The sequence below is a fragment of the Phascolarctos cinereus genome, unplaced genomic scaffold, assembly GCF_003287225.1.
Source record: "Phascolarctos cinereus isolate Bilbo 61053 unplaced genomic scaffold, phaCin_HiC Scaffold_9;HRSCAF=440, whole genome shotgun sequence".
Taxonomy (NCBI): Eukaryota; Metazoa; Chordata; class Mammalia; order Diprotodontia; family Phascolarctidae; genus Phascolarctos; species Phascolarctos cinereus.
Window position 1 is genome coordinate 112,398,796 of NW_027556402.1, and position 21,033 is coordinate 112,419,828.

A 21,033-nucleotide genomic window follows, 5' to 3' on the forward strand; every position below is an offset into this window, starting at 1 on the left:
TAAGCTATTCTTCACATCTAAGTCCATTTCCTAATTTTAAGCTTTCTGAATAGCTACCCCCATTTCTGGAATGCTTTGCTTCAGGCTTCAAGACTAAGCTCAAATCCTACTGGCTAAAGGAGACCTTTCCTTGCAGCCCCCATTGCTTGGTGTCTCCCCTCTAAGACTACCTTCCATTTCCTCTATGTCTTGTATGTCCATAGTTATTTTCATGTTGTCTTCCCCATTAGAATGAGATTACCCTGATGGCAGGAACCATGTTTTTGCACACTCTGCATTCCCAGCACACAGCACCATGGCTGGCACATAATAAAAGCTTAATAAATGCTCAGTGACTGTTTCAGAACCTAAACCTCTTGAGGGCTGGGACTGATTTGTGCCTCATATACAGTAGGTGATAAATGCTAGCTAAAGTCTGATATCTACTGAGATCACTTTAACTTCCTTAAGTTGCTGGTAATTATGTTGCACTGAATTATTTGTTTAAGCCTTACAAATATAAGGAGCTGAGGAAATAAATTTTCTCTTCAGTGAACTTTTATTTTCTGTGACATAATAGATTAAGGGCTGGAAGGTATTCAGAGAATAATATAATCACAGAAATCAAATTTATAACAAGAGTATTTCTAAGTGCTATTTTGCCAGAATGAAATTCTTTACTAAGCTTAAGTAACTTATAAAACTGATGACACTTGATTCCTAAAAGTCTTCCCTATAAATTGTATTGCAAATAAACCTACAATAAGCAGTATAAATCAGAAATGTGTGCTAATAGATTCACTTTCCATGAAAGAAATGGAAATATTATGAAACTACTTGATTATCTGAATTGTATTCAAACAATATTCCTATTTTTCAGGCTCAACAAAATGTTTCAAAATAAAAATTTAAAGCTATCTATCTAGAAATTTTACTGCAGAAATAGAATTTGGTGGTGGTAAAAGGTATAAGCAGCAGCACAGGTGACTGGAAAAAAATTTATATACTAAAATAATAAAATGTGGCAGTATCTGGGCTAACAGATAATTTTAAAAAATCTTTTATTTCAACAGATGGACAATTTAGTTGTGTAAACATTATCAACTCATTTTTCTAAGCCTTCTGTGACCAAAATCATTCTTACTTTCCTCTTCCATAAGGAAAGAATGTCTACATGACTGTCCATCAATAGACATGCATTATTAAAATACCTGACATGTGCCAGGACCTGTTCTAGGTGGTTGGGACATAAATACAAAAATGAGACGATCCCTGCCTTCAAAGAACTTACATTTTACTTGGCAGGTACAATACATTCAGAGATAAATTCACACAAGATATACACAAAATAAATGCTCCTGTAATTTGAAGAGGGGCTCTAGCAAACGTGGGAATGAGTAAAAACCTCCTGAAGCAGACAGTTAGGTTTGAATTGAACTAGGGGTTCTAAGAGGCAGAAGAGAAAAAGGAAGGCATCCCAGGCATGGGGTACAGCTGCATCAGGGGCACAGCAAGTGCTAGTTTGGTTACAATTGAGAGTGGAAATGGTGGGGAGCAAAGTATAACCAACCTAGAAAGACAGTCTAAATCCAAATTATAAAGGGCTTCTTATGTGAAACCAGGAGTATGATTTGGGCAATTAACTCCAAGGAGGAGAAAAGAAATGGATCTAAACTATGTTTGATAAAGCAAGCAGAGTAGAAGGGAAATACAAACCCTCATATCATTCCCATACCTGACATGAAAATGCAAACGAGTGGAAACTGAACGCAAATATGCACTAGCTAATACTAACAAGGGCAGAAAAAAAATTATAGGTTATTTTAAAAAAACCTCTTAAATAATAACTACTTACATTTATATTGGCTTTGTTTTACAAAATGCTTTTACATAAGTTCTATCACAAAATTTATGATCATAGCTTTAGAGCCAGAAGAGACTTCAAAGGACATCTAGTCCAACACCACCCTCGTTTATGGCACAAGATGCTTACACTGAAGAGCAGTGTTAAGTGACTTGGTCCCAAGTCATACAGGTAGTGACAGATGTGAGATCTAAGCCCAGGGCTTGATGCCAAATCCAGCAGTCTTTTCAATGCACCTCATTTGTTAATTCTCATCATTTCACTAAGTAGGGGAGGTTGGTATAATTATTTCCACTTTAAGAGATGAAGGAAACAGACTCAGAAAGGGGAAGTGATTTGTCCAACGTCAGAGAGATCAAATGAATCATAGCCTGGATTCAAATCCAAGTCCTTCTGATTCAAAATCCAGTTCAGTCATCAAATTATTATGGAAAACGCAACAAAACTGATTCATCATAGCAATTAGTACTCTGGTAGCAGTCAATAAATATTTAATAGTATCACATGAAAATTCACACATCTCTATTCATATCGAGTTACCACCCCCATAAAAACATAACAAGTTGGGAGTGGTGTACAACTACCTTCAAAGAGTAAACTTTAGACATTTATAATGCCTTGCCCATTTTGAGGGAGTTGGGTAGGGTAAGTAGGTATGGGCCCAGTCGTGTGATTTCACAGATGTAGCTGTTATTGCAGAAATTCCCTCTGTTGGTGCAGACTGGCAACTCTGCAACTTAACAGAGTTGCAAAGTAAACTCCAATAGAATCAAAGTTTCTTGAGAGCAGGGTTTTTGTATACTTAGGTCTTTGTATACCTAGTGCCTACCACACAGTAGGCACCAAATAAATGCTTAATTACAGCTTTCAGAGTTGCCTGGGCTCAGTCATACAGTTGCTATATATCAGACGCAGGACCCCTCACACCATGGCCCACATTCTGTCCATTAAACCAGGTTGCCAATGGAGATGCACATAATACAGGCTTAATAACTGTTTACTGAATTTTAATAAATAATAGAAAAAATGAAATATTTTGAACAATGGTCTTTTCCTTTAATTTCCTAGTCATTTAAAAATTAAGTTCTTTCTTCAAAAATAATGTCTTATTTTGGGGTTGATGGGGGAAGAGAATCTTTCAGTTCAAATGAAACTCAAGTTAATGACCAACCTTGTTAAGATTTGATTAGCAATACACCCAATGAGTGGAAAGTGGTGGTCATCTCAGTACATGCAGGCTCCCACTGGGCAAATGGCCACAACCAAAAAGTCATGATTGTGATTGCATTGGCTGTCAATGTGGCCTACGTGGAAAATTTTTTTAAAACAACAATGTTTTGTTAACAGAAGCCCCATGGCTTCTAAAGATGGTCCCAGTTCATGATAAAAACTAAGCTCAAGTAACTAAACCTATTACGGATACCGCCACCTTCCTATTATTCACCCAGGCTCAAAACGTAGGTGTCATCTTTGACTCCTCACTCTCATGCCCACATTCAATCTGTTGCCAAGTCCTGTTGTTTCTACCTTTACAACATCTGTCCCCTTTCTTCTCTGACACTGCCAAAACGTCACTTCATGCCTGGACCATTGCAATGACCTACTGGTTGTTCTCTCTGCCTGAAGCTTCTCCCCACTACAATCCATTTTCCACTCAGCTGTCAAAGTACAGTTCTGACCATATCAAGTCCTCATTCCATAAGGCAATGGCTCATTATTACCTCCAGGATCAAACACAAAATCTACTGTCTTTTAAAACTCTTCCTAAACTGGCCCTTTACTACCTTTCCATTCTTCTTAGACCTTATAATACTACATAATACTCCTCCATAACACTACATGATCCTGGGACACTAGCCTTCTGTTCTGTTCCTTGAACAAGAACATCTGCCGATTCTGGACATTTTCACTGGCTGTCTGCCATGCCTGGAATTCTCTCCCTTCTCTCTCTCCTACTAGATTGTGAGCTCCATGAGGGCAGGGACTGGCTCTGAATTTCTTTTTACCTCAGCCCTTACCACGGTGCCTGGCCCGTAGTAAGCACTTAATAAATACACGGTTACTTGTCTAGAAAAAAACGGTAGAAGGGTGGGGGTAGGGGAGAAGAGGAAAGTTGGGCTAGATAGCTATCAAGCATTCAAATAACTGACACTTGGAGAAATTACACTTATTCTGCTTTACCCTAAAGAACAAAACTAGGAGAGCAAGTGGGGGGGAGTAACAAAGACACAAACAAAAGGAATAACTTCCTTCGCATCTAACTCAAAAGTGGAATGAGCAGCCTCAGGAGAGGGTGAGGCTGGATAAGCAGGTCGCCCAGGTCCCTCTGAAATTTTGTGCTAGGATTTTTTTGGGGGGAGGGAACAAGCACCCCACTATGGCCACCTGCATTGGGAGAAAAACTCTTTCAATATCCAGGCGGCCACTTTTGTACAAAAGGCTGCTGAGGGGTAGGGGTGGGGGGGTGGTGCAGTGACTCATCCTCCTGGACACCAAAGCGCCAGCTGACTTGGGGAGGCCTGCTTTCCCAACATTTCCGAGTGGGGGATGGGGGGAGGGTCCTGGAAGCCCGGACAGTCTTATTCACGGTCAGGAGGGGCTTCCCATCGCGATCCTTTTCGGAGTTGGGGTGGGGAGTGAGGAAGCGCCCTGCCCGGGGTGACACAGCAGAGATTCGAACACGCGGCTGGAGAGCTGCGAGGAGACCAGAGCTGGCCGCCGCGAGTGCGCGAGGCCACGGCGCCCCCGGCCCCACCCGCCATGCTCCAGCCCCCCAGCCTCGCGCCCCGGCGGTTCCGGCTGCGCTGCCGCGAGTACGCCCGGCACAAGCCGACATACCCCCGCCTCCCGGCCTACCCTCGGACCCACTCTCGCTCCCTCCATCTGGGGACGGCGTCTTTTACCGTCTCCGCTCAGCTCCGGAGAGGGCAGCGGCCCCGCGCCCCAGCTGCTCACCTTACCTGGAAGAAAAGGACCGCGCCGGGAGCGGGGAGGGCGGCGGCAGCGACAACCTAGGATCCGGCCTCAGGCTGTGGGCCGCACAACGTGTTCCTGCGGCCACCGGCCAAAATGGCGGTGCCCAGCCGCCGCCTCGCGCTCACCGTAGAGACGGGAGTGCGCGCGCGCGCGCAGAGGAGCTAGCAGGAGGGGGGGACCTCTGGCCCCCGCCTGCAAGGAAGGAGGAAGGCTTAGGTGAACTAGAGGAGCCGTTGACGTCATCGGAGTGCGCCGCGAAGAGGCGTATGGAAGGCGGCGCCGGGGCTGTTGGGAGCCCGCGGAGGTCTGAAGAGAGGAGACTAGTCGGTCTGGGCTGCGGCGCCCGCTTGCTGCGCTCGGGCCTGGAGAACCGTGAGTGTACGGCGGCCGGGAGGAGCACCGCCTGGCTGCTCGGTCCACTCCACGCCCAGATCTCCGGGACCGTCCTGTGGTCCGCACCATCGTTGGTGCGGGACTGATCTCTCCGAGAGAGAAGAGCTAGGCTTCTGGTGTAAGTGAACAGAGCTCTGGACGTGGAGTTAGCAGGACGTGGGTTCAGGTCGCGCTTATGCACTACCTGTGTGACTAGGGGCATCGCTTAACCTCGCCTTGTCTCAGTAGCCTCAGCTGTGAGATGAGAATAAGTCTAGACTACCCCATAGGGCTGTAAGGGGATCAAATAAGATAATTTATGTAAGATGATTTGCAAATCCTAAAATGTGAACTGTCAATAATACCTGTTTCCTGGGTGTCCACTGGTACTCGATATTTAGGAATTGAGATGAATTCTATCCCGTAGAAGAGATGGGCTTTTCTTGTTTGTAGAACAGTTAAAATAACCCCTGCCGGGTGATACACTGAATCAAAAATTGAACTAAATGCTGTCTTATGTTTGTTGGTTGATTTATCCTGATGTGATGAGAAGAGCGTGAAGTGGCAGCGTGTTGTGGCTTCAGGGTGGGAATTCTGACTGCTTGGCACCTCACTTCTCTGTGTTGGGAGGTGACATCTCTTGTCGTTTAGATCTCAGTTTTTTAAAAAATTTTTCACTTCTTAGTAATCTGGAAAATTGCCTTTGAGTTAATGGAATTGAACAAGATAGCAGTTGCAGTATATCTGAAGTGCTTGTCTTGAGCAGCATGCTCAGTTATGTGGCAGTGGTGTCAAGCTCAGATAGAAATGGCGTCTTGCAGCCATGTATTGACTTACAAAACTACAAATCAATATTATGTTTTATTGTATTTTTGTTTATTTTGTTAAACATTTCCCAACTACATTTTAATTTAGTTTGGTGGTACTGGTAGTTTGCCACCTGCAGAGGCAAGTTTATTGTAGAAAATGTATTTAGCTGGGTACTATTTTGTATTTATGATAGAAGGATTTTAACACATCAGATTTTTTTTTCTTTGTACACTCTTGGCATCTATCAGCCTGACTTCTTTCTTTAATTTTGTGTTAGATTCAAGATGAAGTAAAGAGTTCCTTTTTTAAATTTAATTTTTTTCAATTAAACATCTATTTTCTTTCCCCACCACTGCTGTCCTTGGGGGAAAAAAAAAGAAAGAAATCTTTGTAAAATATGCATGTCAAGCAAAACAAATGCTTTCATTGGCTTTGTAAAAATTATATATCTCATTCTGGATCTTGAATTTGTCACTTCTGTCAGGTAAGTGGCATTCTTTATCATCTTAAGGAGTTGTGGTTACTCATTACATTCATCAGAGTTGTTAAGTTTTCCAAAGTAGTTTGTCTTTACAATGTTTTTATTATTGTATACATTGTTCTTCTGGTTCTACTTACCTAACTGTATCAGTTCACACAGCCTTTTGAGGTTTTCCTGAAATCATTCCCTGTGTCACTTCCCATATTGCAGTGGTGTTCTGTTGTTGCGGTTTGGGATGCTGGGAACCCCACAATGTAAGGGTACAGGGAGGGCTGCCTTGAAAGAATTGGACCACTCAAGCTTTTTTTCAATCAAAGTAGCAGGGCTTATTGTGATGCCAATAGAGGCCAGCTAGTTTCCTAAAGAATCTGCCTGATTTAATTGGGGTAAGATTGGTACTTATATATAAGAAAAGACAGTGAAAAGATCTGGGTAGGATTATGGAATGATAAATTGCCTGGAGTAGTCCAGGTGTAGACAATGAAAAGAGTTGAGTCGTAGGAGAGCCACAGTAAATGGGTAGTTAAAAGGATTATTGAGATCTAGGTGGACTGGGATAAGCCAGATGCCTCAATTGAATCAGTGTGGGAAAATTCAGAAGCTAGGTTGCTTTCTGAGATGTGGTATTTTCCTTTTAGGGGTCCGGGACCCATCACCCCATCACTATCATATTCACAAATACAGTCTGCTTGGCTGTTCTCCAGCTGATGTGCACACTCCTAGCTTCTGGTTCTGGCCCCTGTCTTTTCTTGATCTCCTTAGGGAATAGGCCTAGCGGTGGCAATGCTTTGTCAAAGGACAGTTTAGTAAGTTCTTGGTCATAAAATTCCAAATTGCCTTGCAAAATAGCCAGTCAAATCCCTCCATCTACCTGGAGTACACTAATGTGCTTTTTTTTTTTCCCTGAAAACCCTCTCTTCCCCCAGCACTTGTCATTTTCCTCTTCTGTCAACTTTACCAGTCTAAGGACTTTGAAGTAGAACCTCATAGTCACTTCAATATACTTTTCTTCAATTATCAGAATTAGAGTATTTTTTTGCTAGGGCCATTGATAACCTAGATTTCTTCCCTTGAAAATTGCCTGCTCATATCCTTTAGCCATGTATCATTGTTCTTATAAATTTGAATAAGTTCCTTATGTATCTTGGAAATGAGACCTTTATCAGAGACACCTGCAAAGATTCGTGACAGTTAAACGGTTTCAAAAGACAGTTTCTGGGTGTTTTAATCATTTTATTGATAAGGCCAGCAGGTTATTAATAAAAGGATGGTCAGTTAGCTGTCTCTCTTAGACCAAAGACAATCATGGCGGCAGACTCACAGTTTATATGACCTTTGAAAGAATAATTGGTCAATGAGGGGCTGAGTGCTCCTTGGACAGAGAAGTTATCTCTACTCAGTCTACCCTCAGCCTTGGGCTATCTAAACAAAAGGATCTGTCTCCATCCAAGTTTAAGTATAATACGAGTATAACATGTACCTTAGAGATTGAGGAGAGTTAATTCAGTCTCATTAATAATGTCCTTCAAGAGACTGACCTTTTTAAAATCAGTTATTTGGAAGAAGGGAAGTGTCCTGAGACTAGCTCAGCTCACCACAAGAGCAAGGATCCTATACTAACCTTGAAGGGATAAGACCAGCTTAACCTTCTATCTCAAGTGCGCATTGATGAGGCAGGAGACAAGATGGAAGCAACTCTGTTTAATTTTAACAAAGCATTCACTTAAGTAGTAAAGTAACAGGAACTTCTTCTCAAGTTACGATGACTCAGAATTCATGCTGTACTAAGGACAGAGCATGCACATCCTGTGCACTTATCTGACTCCAATCCCAGATAAACTGCTAATGACTATACAATAACTAGGGGAGTTAAAGATTGTTAAAGATCCATAGAATGGAGCACCGAAGCAGGTGACCTTTGCCCATGAATCAGTCACCTGAGAGGAGCCTCCGCCCATCAGTGAGACCTCATGAACAGCCTATGGCCCTCTACATCCTTACAGATCCCCAACAACTCCCCCTTTTTGTTTTTGCCGGAGACGGAGCATGTGAAGCTCAGTCCCAAAGGCCTTTATCTGATTAGCTATGCACCTGAGCAAACACGGTCCAAAACACAGCATGGCCAGCAAAATCAAACATAATGGCAATAAAGAAGACAATAGAGATATAAACCAATGTCCTAGGTTATTAAAAGGATTACGGATTTTATCTATCCAATCAAGCATATGTTGGGCAGTTTTATTTGGCATCAAATCTTTATCAGCCGCCCTTGCAATATCTTTAGCAATTTCGTATAAGTCAGCAATATCTACTGCAATAGTAGAATTCCCAAACAGCCCATTTAAATGTCTACATGTTCTTTGCCAATCCCATTAGGATTTGTTGTATTTAACAATGGTAAGGCAAATGAATTCATAACCTATAATCACATTTCAAATGTGTTCTATATTCTAAAATATCCAATTTCAATAATGGTTTCCTTCATTCCCTCAAGTATATGGTAAAATTCATCATCTATCCTCTTTTGTGTTTGAAAACCCTTTGATACATTGCGAGCTAATTGATTCATAAAATCAGCTTGAACCATTTCATTTCTTGCGATAGATATAGATTGAGATAAAGATACAGAAGCAGTTATGATAGCTATAAGTGAAACAATTCCTAATACTACACATGAAATACATCTCTTTTTCCTAGCAACTGCTAACTGATTACTTTGGTCCTATTCCAAAAATATGATCAGAACGTGACTCATACCAGTCTTTGCTTTTCACAGGCACCAAGGCAAACTTTTGTTGTGGAATAACAAAAATAATTTGGTCTCTAATCTTGGTTCCTATACATTCAGACACCCTGCAATTAATACAAGTAACATTATATTCCCCTGAATCCACGGCTGTTATATTAACATTCTGTGCTCTTCCCCACATAAATGCATGATTACCAGTCAAACAAGCTCGCATTGTCATATTATCATGGACGGTCCCTTGCAAATTCATGATGTTTATGGGACCTAAGGCTGCCCACGCCTTCCACAGCTGATTTTTAACCCCTCTGTCATGAAGGGAAACCCACTGAGGAAATGGAAACCTGCCAAAAGCCCGAGTATGATTGTTTTTCTCCCTAGTATAATTGTGCCAGGATTGTAACGTAAAATTCTTTTGTAACACAACACAATGATGTTCTGAAGTATGACAAGATAACCAAGCTCTTGCTAATCGGTGTCACATGATAGCATGGCTTTGAATTACTTGGACGTCTGATAGGCGTGTCATTAACACACTGTGACCCCAAGATGCCCGTGTAAGTAACCTTATAAAATTGAAAAAAGATAACAGTATAAGGAGGGGGTGCCGTGTTATTAAACACATACCCACCAAAAGGGGTGGTGACATTAAATAATTGTAAACACATGGAGTTTTTGGTGTTATTGCCTTTTGTAACACAAATAGGCGGCACCAAAGCCATACCAGTAAAGTTCATTTTTACAATGTGTTGAGACTGGTTCTTAGGTGATGTGAAATGAAATTCCTTGCCAAAAAACCTGTGGAGGCATTTCCTTGCAGAATGACCTCAGGTATTGTCTCTCCCCATGTAACTAGTCTGGGCCATGGTGGTTTTGTCACAAAGGCCCATCGTGTTGTATTTCCTGTCTCTGCTGCTGCTGTATTCTGTATCCCTGCTGATGATAACGACAAGAGTCACAGCTTGGTTATAAGTTTGTGTAGTGCCTTCTTCTTATTCTTTCGGCTCCTTCGATTCCTGGCCGTCCTGTGTTTTCTTTTCTGCTTGCCTTGTTCCTTCTGAATGGATAATGTGGACATCCTTTGTTCTGACCCAAAGTTCTCCATCACCTGTGGAAATAAGAACAAACCCTTGCCCCCAGGTTAGCACTTGCCCTGGGCCCTGCCAGACACCATCAATGTATTTAGTGGTGTCATTAGTACTGTTGTCATTTCCTGCCAGATATTTCATTGCAGGAGAGAGGTTACAACTATCGAATTTTAAATAATTTATAGTGTAGAGTGCAGTGTTCAATGGATGCCAGGGGGATCCCTTAGCTCCCCCTTTTTGTTTTTGGAGCACCATTTTCAAGGTACGATTGGCACGTTCAACTATGGCCTGACCACGAGGATTATAGGGAAGGCCAGTAGTGTGACTAATAGAGAACTCAGTACAAAACTTTTTAAAACCCTGCGAAATATATGCAGGACCATTATCAGTCTTTAAGCATTGAGGTGGGCCAGCGAAGGAAAAACAATGAAGCAAATGATTAATAACATTGCAAACAGCCTCACCCGCCTGAGCAGCAGCAAAAATAAAGCCTGAATAAGTATCAATAGAAACATGAACATATTTTTGTCTTCCAAAAGGAGAATAATGAGTAACATCCATTTGCCATAAGGTGTTAGGTGTAAGTCCCTTGGGGTTATGGACATCAACATGGAAAGGGGGCTGAAAAGGCACACAAGTAGCACAGTGGTTAACAATTTCACGTGCTTGTGATTTTGTTATGCCATATAAAGTTCTTAAAGACCTAGCAGATAAATGTAATTTATTATGACTATTCCTTGCTATTTCCACATTCATTGTTAAAGACTTATCAACAATATCATTACCTTCAAAAATTGGTCCTGGGGCAAGAGTGTGGGAATGAACATGCAAAACATAAAAATTTTTCTGTCCTATTCTGTATCATAAGTTGTATATCATTAAGCAGCTGACATATATTGTTACCAATACTTTTTATTACATCGGTCTCTAGGTGTTTTAGAATTCCTTCAACATATTTACTATCTGTGATAATATTCATTGGCTCCTCATATTTTTGAAATGCACAGTAGACAGCATATAATTCATTCTGTTGTGTGGATATAAAGGGTGTTTCAATCACATGTAACTCCTTTGTTTTAGGGCACCAGATAGAGGACTTATTCATCTTTGTGGCATCAGTAGAGATATTAATCCCATGTATGGGTTCACTTGCTGTAAGTGTGGGTTGTATCCAAGGCCAGTTCTCAAAGATTGTGTGATATTTAAGGGGTTTTCCAAACAAGTTCAAATTACATGTACTTGCCATTAGGCACTTTTGTATTGCTTTTTCTATAACTTGTTGAGGAAATGGAAGGTATATGACTTCCAGATGTGTGCCACACAATGTTAAACATCTGTTATCAATTTTATGTATTAAGTCCCCTATTAGGACCATATAATTGCTTAAAGTGTTTTTTTGTTGTGATGGTAAATATAACCATTCTAAAAGCTTTTGTTTCTGATGTATCACTGCTGTTGGAAAATTTGGAGTGTTAAATATAGAAGCCTCCATGCTTTCATGCTATCAATCCTGTTTGTGTGTGCTCCAACTATTTGTTCCTGAATATACAACAATGTTTGCTTCGCCTCAGGGGTCAGTATCTGGAGTGAATGTAATTGAGGATCACTTCTAAGGCAATCATACAAGGGTATCAGTTCATAATTTGGAATGCCATTCTGTGACCGAAGCCACTGTATATCTCCTATAAGTTTCAGAAAATCATTGTTTTCAATTTTTGTAGGTCTTTTTGGAGGATGTAAACTTTTTTCTTGAAGTATTGGTGCCTAAATATTGATATGGGGAATGTTTTTGAATATTTCTGGGGCTATTTGAAGCTCATGATTTTGCAACAAATTTTGTATTTTTAACAAGATTTCTTCCAACACTTCAGGATTGGGATGAGCACATAAAATGTCATCCATGTAATGTATCATTTTTAGCTTTTTGTAATGGAATAGTAAAAAAGCAATCTTTTAAATCAATAACTATCAAAGGCTAGGAAGTCATAAAGCATCGTTAATTTTCCTGACTTCTTTGCAATAATAAAAACAGGTGAATTTTAAGGAACCCAAACAAGTTCATTAGATTTCATTTTGTATTTTGTCAGTTTTATGGATAGAAAAAGCACAAACAGTGGGCAGGAGAAAATAACAGCTCTCAGTAAATGTAAAATATGCGCCACAAATTAAGGGGAAATGAATTGAGTTTTAGCTATCTGTTATCCTAGTAGTTTAACCATCTTAAAATAATTGATTAGTGGTGATTTATTAGGCAAGCTAAAAGTAATTAATATCTGTAAAAAGTCATATGAAACTTATTAAAAATTATCAAGGAATCTTGATTAATTTGTAACATTTTGGTGGTATACTTGTAGACTGTAGAACAATATACCTAAAGTAAGCAAAGGGTGTACCTTTTGTACCTTTCAGAGGTAATTATAAATCTATGAGACTGAAAGGCTTGTTAAAACTTGGGCATTAATAAGGAGAGTTTGGTAGTAGTAGGACAACTGCAAAGTTTATCATCCATATAATAAATTATTTTTGTCTGGGAATATTTCTGACTAACAAGTTTAATAGTGTTATGAACAAAATTTTGGCACATGGTAAGAAACATTCCTCCTTAAAGGATCATAATAGGGAAAATGGGAAATACTGATTTAATGAGACAACCATACCCAAATTCAAGCTCAAAACAAAGTTAATTATAGTTCTAAGAGTCTTTTACCTCAAGCAGTAAGTTTCACTGATTATGGCTTAAAGCCAGATACAGTTAATTATTTTCATAGAAGTGTAATAAGCAATAAAGATTTACTAGGACTCACATATATAAGAAATTTTACTTAACATCCTTTCTTTCCCACATTTAAACTTGTCTTGGTGAAAAAGCCAATTATTAGAAATTATTTATATAAAGTTGCAATTTCTCAGTAAGCTAAATGAATTGTTTAGGAACTCAATAATGTAAACAAATTCTTCTCTCAGAGCAGACGACCTTGGCACACAGCTGGTAGGAGCTTTTGGCAAGCTTACAAAGTTAAGGGAATTGCCTTGTGCCCCTCCTTTTCACTCAGAAGTAATTAAAAATTCTAGGTCTTAACTTTAAAACAGTAACTTCAAATAACTTAGTTAACAATTTGGTAATTTTCATGAGTGATAGTTAAATTGTTTTAGCTCTAAGCTGTTCTTTAATCATAGGTAAAGACAGAAATACCTGATTTTCTAAATGACAGTTATAAAACATCATAGAACAAGATTAACTGGACTTGATAAAATAATTTAGCTGGATTTACACAGTTATCTCACTACCTTTCAGTTTCTTTTAGTTCACATTTTAATAACATCTAAATTATTAAAAATTGCTTGACATAACACATAAAAGTGTACCAATTTGTAATGAGACTAGATTTTTAAAACTTGAAACATGCATATTGCTAATGTGAATGAACTAAATTATCTTTAGATTGTGTTCCAATACTTAAAAACTTTTCTTTTTGATTTGAAGAGGAAAACTCCTCCTTATCTTCTCCTTCTTTCACCCCCACCCCAACCGGGCCAGGGTTGGAATTCGAGAGAAAGGAAGAGAATATTTTTCAACATAATCTTTCAATCTTACACCCAAAGCTTTGGCCAGAGCTTTAGAATGCAAAAAAGAAAGAGAATTTTTTCTCCAAAAGTTTCCAAATCTTTTACTCTCAAATCATCTATTTCTGCTATTCATGCAAACAGATTATACTATTCTTTCTACCCATACTTTTTTTATTCCGTATGCTCAAACTTTCTTGCCTTTTTTCAAATTATATAACCTAAATAATGAAGTAGTTTTTTCTCCCATTCTCTCCCCCATCCACCCGCTCCCAGGAATGCGGCTGATATTAGGGAGGGGGAAGGGGAGAAAGTCACTAGCAGCATTTCAAAATCCAGTTGCAGCCCTTAGCTGCCTGGCAGTAAAAGATCAAAACAAATTACAAACATTAATCACAGACCATCATTCACACAGACACAGACAAACATAGAACAAAATGACAGGGAGAATCCAAAAGCGAAAAACTTGTCAGAAATTCTCTACACAAATGAAATAATACTATATTTATTTTATTTTATCTTTTCTTTTCATGGTATTCTAAAACCAGGCAAAATCTTCCTTAAGGTTTTGGTTTTTATAAAAGGAAACCTTTTCACTTTGTAATGCTCCACAATGTCCACAATATGGTGCTGTGACTACACGTTTCTTTTCTATTTCCCCTTGGGGATTTTTGAAATTCCTCATGGCACATGGCGGGAGCTTCCTTTGTTCTCACAGCTCCTAATACTGCCTCATTCTTTGTGCAGCTAATATCTTCCCATGGAGGAGGGGGTTCTGGCCATTCCTCTGTCTGCTCTGTTCTTAATTCAGCTAAATCAGGATATAACCTGTAAATCTTGGGTCTGTTCTCTCTCTCAGGAGATCTGGCTCTACTGTTATGAGGTGAGCACAACGAGGAAGTTGTTTGAGTACAGGCAGGGAATTTTCTTTTCTCACCCTGTATTTCAGTTTGCAAGCCCATTTTTATAAGATTACAGATAGTAAAAGTACCCAGAGGAACTGATTTCAGGCCTTTGGTGTTATAAAATTCTGTCAATTGTTCTCCCACTATTTTCCATTGTTCTAAATCTAAATTCTTTCTCTGGGGTGCCATGGAGATTTTATATCAATAATATCTAGAAACTCTCTTATTTTCTTAGGAGTTACTGAGCACCCCTGTTCCTCAATCACTTTATATATTACTCTAACATTCTGTTCCTTATCTGAGAGTTTACCTAGATTTTGCCTCATGGTAAGACTTTATCTTACCTTTCTGTAGTCTTCTGCCACGGGATAGGATTCGGAGACCTCTCACAAGGAGGCTGCCTGGTTCCCAAAGACCTCGGTGTCCTGACCGTGGGGTGATTTCTCCGCCTTTTCTCTGGCCTGGCCCTTCACTTTTCAAGCTAAAGAGGGTCCCACGTTGTGGATCGTGGGTTGTTTTCTCAGTTTCCTCCGCTGCCTGCCCTTCAGTCTTCAGACTACCAAAGGGGGCCCCACATTGGGCGCCAGTTTGTTGCACGACTAGCTCAGCTCACCACAAGAGCAAGGATCCTATACTAACCTTGAAGGGATAAGACCAGCTTAACCGTCTATCTCGAATGCGCATTGATGAGGGGGGAGACAAGATGGAAGCAACTGTTTAATTTTAACAAAGCATTCACTTAAGTAGTAAAGTAACAGGAACTTCTTCTCAAGTTACGATGACGCAGAATTCATGCTGTACTAAGGACAGAGCATGCACATCCTGTGCACTTATCTGACTCCAATCCCAGATAAACTGCTAATGACTATACAATAACTAGGGGAGTTAAAGATTGTTAAAGATCCATAGAATGGAGCACCGAACCAGGCGACCTTTGCTTATGGATCAGTCACCCGAGAGGGGCCTCTGCCCATCAGTGAGACCTCATGAACAGCCTGTGGCCCTCTACATTCTTACAGATCCCCAACAGGGAAGAGCTCTGAATCTCACCAAGATATTGGTTATTAATAATAATTTCTCTCATGCTTCTAATTTTGGCTGCACTGATTTTGTTTGTGCCAAAATTTTAAATTTAATGTAACCAAAATTATCAGTTTTACCTCCCATGAGCCTCTCTATTTCTTGTTTGGTCATGAACGGTTCCCTTATCTATAGATATAAAGGTAATTTTTTTCTATTTTCCCCTAATTTGCTTGCTGTATCACCCTTGTGTCTAAATGTTGTATCCATTTTGACCTTATCTTGGTATGGTGTGAGATATTGGTCTATGGATAGTTTCTACAAGACTGCTTGTTTTCTCAGCAGTTTTTGTCTCATAGTGAGTTCTTGCCCCAACAGCTGGAATCTTTGGGTTCATCAAATACTAGGTTACTGTGGTAACTTCCTTCTATATATTGTGTACATAATCTATTCAGTTTATCAAATACTATTTCTCATTCAAGATCAAATTGTTTTAATGATTACTGTTTTATAATATAGTTTGAGATCTGGTATTGCTAGGCTGCCTTCCTTAACTTTTTTTTTTTCATTTATTCTCTTGATATCTTGACCTTTTGTTCCTCTAGATGAATTGGTCTTATTTTTTCTAGCTTTATAAAATTCTTTGATAGTTTGATCGGCATGGCACTGAATAAGTAAATTAATTTCATATTGTCATTTTTATTATATTGGGTTGATCTACCTAAGAGCAATTAATAATTCTCCAGTTGTTTAACTCTATCTTTATTTGTGTAAAGAGTGTTTTGTAATCATGTACTTAGGGTTCCTGTGGTCTTGGTAGGTAATTATTTTCATTTTACCCTAAATTTCCATTTTCCATGTATTTTATACTGTCTGAAATAATTTTAAGTGTAATTTCTCTATTTCTTCCTGCTAGATTTTGTTGGTTAACACACAAAACTGCTGATGATTCATATTTATTTTATATGCTGCAGCTTTGCTAAAGTTGTTAATTGTTTCTAGTTTTTTAGTTGATTCCCTAAGGTTCTCTAAGTATACCTGTGGTATCCTTTAAAAGTGACAGTTTTGTTTCCTTCTTGCGTATTCTTACTCTATTGATTTATTTTTCTTCTGTTATTGCTATAACTATCATGTCTAGCATGATATTGAACAATAATGTTGATAGTGGATATCTTTGCTTCACTTGAACCCTGATCTAATTGGAAGGGCTTCTAGTTTATCTCCATTACAAATAATGCTTGCTCTTGGTTTTAGATGCTAGTTACAATTTTGAGAAAAGCTCCATTTATTCCTATGCTTTCTACTGTTTTTTTTTTTAAACAGGAATAGTTTTTTCCCAAGTTGCATACCCAATTCATTGATTGCTCTTTCTCCCTTTTATTGATGTAAGTATGTAGAGATATAAATTTTCTCCTAAATACTGCTTTGTTTGAGTCCTGCAAATTTTTCTGTGTTGTCTCATTGTTGTCATTCTTTTTAATGAAATTATTGATTGTTTGTATGATTTGTTCTTTGACTTATTCTTTAGGATTAGGATTATTTAGTTTCCAATTAGTGTTTAGTCTGTGCTTCCAGGGTCCTTTTTGGAATGTCATTTTTATTGCATTGTGATCCAAAAGGTGTTCATTTAACATTTGTGCTTTTCTGCATTTGTTTGTTAGGTTGTTATGCTTTACTACGTGGTCAGTTTTTGTGAAGGTGCTATATACAGCTGAGAAAATATATGCTCCTTTCTATTCCCATCAAGTATTCTCCAGAGGTCTATCATGTCTAACTTTCCTAAAATTCTATTTATCTCTATAACTTTCTATTTTATAGTTATAATTGTCTAGATCTGAGCTGGAGTTAATCGAGGTTCCCTGCTAATATCATTTTACTGTCTATTTCTTCTTGCAGTTCATTTAACTTTTCCTTTAAGAATTTGCTTTGGTGCACGTGCACACACACATGCACAGTATTGTTATTATTTCATTGTTTGCAGTCACTTTTAGCAAAATGTAGTTTTCTGATCATCTATTTTAATTAGGTCTGTTTTTGCTTTGTCTAATTCATTATTGCTCCCCCTGCCTTTTTTACTTCAGTTGAAGCACAATAGATTCTGCTCCATCCCCTTATTTTCCCTCTGTGTATGTCCCTCTGTTTCAAGTGTTTTCTTATAAGCAACATATTGGATTCTGGTTTCTAATCCATTCTGCTATCCTCTTCCATTGTATGGGTGAATTCATCCTATTCACATTCACCATTTTGATTGCTAACTATATTTCCCTCTAGCTTATTCTCTTCTATTTATCCTTTTTTGTTTTTAACCCTTTGCCCTCCTCAAGAATCTGTTTAGCTTTTGATTACTGCCTCCCTTAAAATACCCTTCCTTCCCCCTGCCCTTTTTTCTTAACCCCTTCTCCTTCTACCTCCCTGTTAAGTAAGATAAATTTTGATACTCAACTCTATATGTATATATAGTCTTTCCTCCTTGACCCAGTTCATATGAGAATGAAGTTCAAACGTTGCCCACTCTCCCTCCCCCTTCCTTGTCTGCTATAAAAACTATTCCTTGTATATTTCTTTTATGGGAGATAATTTCCTCCTTTCTTTTACCCCTTCTGCCAGTACATTACTCTTTCTTACCCTTCCATTTTATATTTTGAGCTCATCCCAACATAATAGATTCATACCCATGCCCCTCTAAGGAGACTGCTTCTAATAATGATAAACTTCTTAAGAGTTACATGTATCATCTTCCCATGTGGGAATGTAAATAGTTTAACCTTATGATTTTTCATTGATGTTTACCTTTTATGCTTGTTTTGAGTCTTATGTTTGAATGTCAGTTTTTCTGTTCAGCTCATATCTCTGATCTGGTCAGGAATTCTGGAAAGTCCTCTATTTCACTAAATATTCATTTTTACTGCAGGAAGTTTATACTTAGTTTTGCTGAGTAGGTTAATTTTGGTTGTAATCCTAATTCCTTTACCTTCCAGAATATCATTCCAAACGCTCCACTGCTGTGTAGCAGTGGCTACTAAATCTTATGTGATCACAGTTTTTTCTCCACAGTATTTAAATTATTTCTTTCTGATTGCTATCAGTATTTTCTCCTTAACCTGAGAGCTTTGGAATGTGGCTATAATATTCCTGGGAATTTTCATTTTGGGATCTCTTTTAGGAGGTAATTGGTGGGTTCTTTTCAATTTCTACTTTGGCCTCTAGTTCTATTACATCTCGACAGTTTTTCTTTATAATTTCTTGAAATATGGTGACTAGGCTGTTGTTTTTGGTCCTGGATTTCAGGTAGTCCATTAATTCTTAAATTATGTCTCCTCAGTCTATATTCTAGGTCAGTTGTTTTTCTGATGAGATAATTCACATTTTCTTCTTTTTTATTCAGTCTTTTGATTTTGTTTTGTTTTTAGATGTCTCATGGAATCATTAGCTTCTACTTGGCCAATTCTAATTTTTAAAGAGTTATTTTCTACAGTGACATTTTGGAACACTGTTACCAATCTATTAATTTTCATTTATAATTTTCTTGCATTTCTCCTACTTAGTCTTTAAAAAAAATTAAATAAAACATATTTTTTGATAAATGAAAATCCAAATCTCCCCCCCAACCTGCCCATACTTCCCTTCCCTATTAAAAAAGAAAGAAAACCAAAACCTTTACAACAAATATTCATTGTCCAAAGATATCAGATCCCATGTTGTCCATGTCGTGTGTGTGTGTGTGTGTGTGTGTGTGTGTGTGTGTGTGTGTGTGTTTCTCAGCCTGTACTCTGAGTCCATAATTTCTCTCTCAGGAATTTGGCAGCATGTTTCATTATTAGTCCTCTCATATTGTGGGTAGTATAGATCAGTTTCTCTACCTGCTCTTTGTAAAGAAGTTGGAAAAAAAAGATAAAGAAGTTGGTAAGAGAGGTGTGTTCACCATCAGTACTCTGTATTTGATGGAATCTGCTACTGCTTCCTTGATCCTCTTTCCCTCATCCAAAGCTGGATCACAGGTTCTTATCCTTTCTTTCCTTTTAAATAAGTTCCTTTTCCAATCTACCCTCAGTAGTTGGTTTATTTTGCTTATTGATACTCCCTCTCTTAATCTACTCTCTTATTTTCTTTTCTCCTCTCTCTTTCCTTATTTTTGTTGTTGTTCAGTCATTTCAGTTGTGTCTGACTCTTTGTGACACTATTTGAGGTTTTTTTGGGAAGGTACTGAAGTGGTTTGACATTTCCTTCTCCAGCTCATTTTACAGATGAGGAAACTGAGGCAAGCAGGGTTAAGTAACTTGCCCAGGGTCATACATTAAGTGTCTGAGGCCAGATTTGAACTCAGGTCTTTGTGACTCCAGGCCAGTGCTATATCCACTGCACTACCTAGTTGGTTTTTCCCTACTGTTTCCATATTTAGTAAAATATATTTCTGCATCCAACTGTGTATATGTATTACCCACCCATTTCTCCAGTTTATATGGTTTTCTTCTTTTATGTGCTAATTATATGAGATAATTTCCCCAGCCTTTCTCTCTTTGACCACCTCAAAGTATTTCTTTTCCTTTATTCTTTTAGGACAATCAAAACATAACCTCCTAGCACTAACTGGTGTTCTAGCACAGGTTCACTTTTGATCCATACAAGAAGACAGCTTCGGAGGGGTTAAATAAGCTTACTTTATTCTAGTCCAGTCTTCTCAAAGCAAGTTTGCTGATAATGGGAGCACCAACTCCTACAGCATTCCGTAATCACACTTCTGGCAGAGGTGGGCAAGAATGGTAGGAGCTACGACTTCTACCGGTCCCCTAAAGCCTCAGTGGGGGCCCCTTGAGGCAAACACGCAGATTTCCTCCCAAGCCTTGATGGGGGCCCATCAAGGCAGGTACATGTATACCATTGTGCATTACTCAAATCCCATAATGGGTTCCCCACTTTACTTTAGCTGTGTCATCATTTAGCACAAGCATAAGTCACTTATGTCATCCCTATGTCTCACTGCGCAAGCATGGTGATGTTTTCAACCATATTCATGGGAAATATTATCTAGGATCCTGGAACTATTGTCTAAAAAGGAATAGCAAAATCCTCCTTACACACACTAAAATCCACCTTACTTACACTCCCCCCACCAAAAAAAAAACCCGAAAAAAAAGCCAAACAAACCATGTCCAGCCTCTGTGTAATTAGGCTAGCTTGATAACCCATGATGATAGGATTCTGAAAGAACATGTATCCTTCCATCATGC

The 21,033-nt window shown here is 38.8% G+C and overlaps 2 protein-coding genes across 3 annotated transcripts in view; one reads left to right on the plus strand and one right to left on the minus strand.

Annotated features, from left to right (window-relative positions):
* Positions 1-4,952, minus strand: part of ABCE1 (ATP binding cassette subfamily E member 1) — a 29,087-nt gene extending 24,135 nt beyond the window's left edge. For both annotated transcript variants that reach the window (XM_020978285.2, XM_020978284.2), the window contains exon 1: positions 4,804-4,952. The gene's annotated coding sequence lies outside the window, so the exon portion shown is untranslated. The remainder of the gene's footprint in view (positions 1-4,803) is intronic.
* Positions 4,953-5,240: 288 nt separating this feature from the next.
* Positions 5,241-21,033, plus strand: part of ANAPC10 (anaphase promoting complex subunit 10) — a 120,861-nt gene continuing 105,068 nt past the window's right edge. Inside the window, exon 1 of the mRNA XM_020978287.2 lies at positions 5,241-5,330. The gene's annotated coding sequence lies outside the window, so the exon portion shown is untranslated. The remainder of the gene's footprint in view (positions 5,331-21,033) is intronic.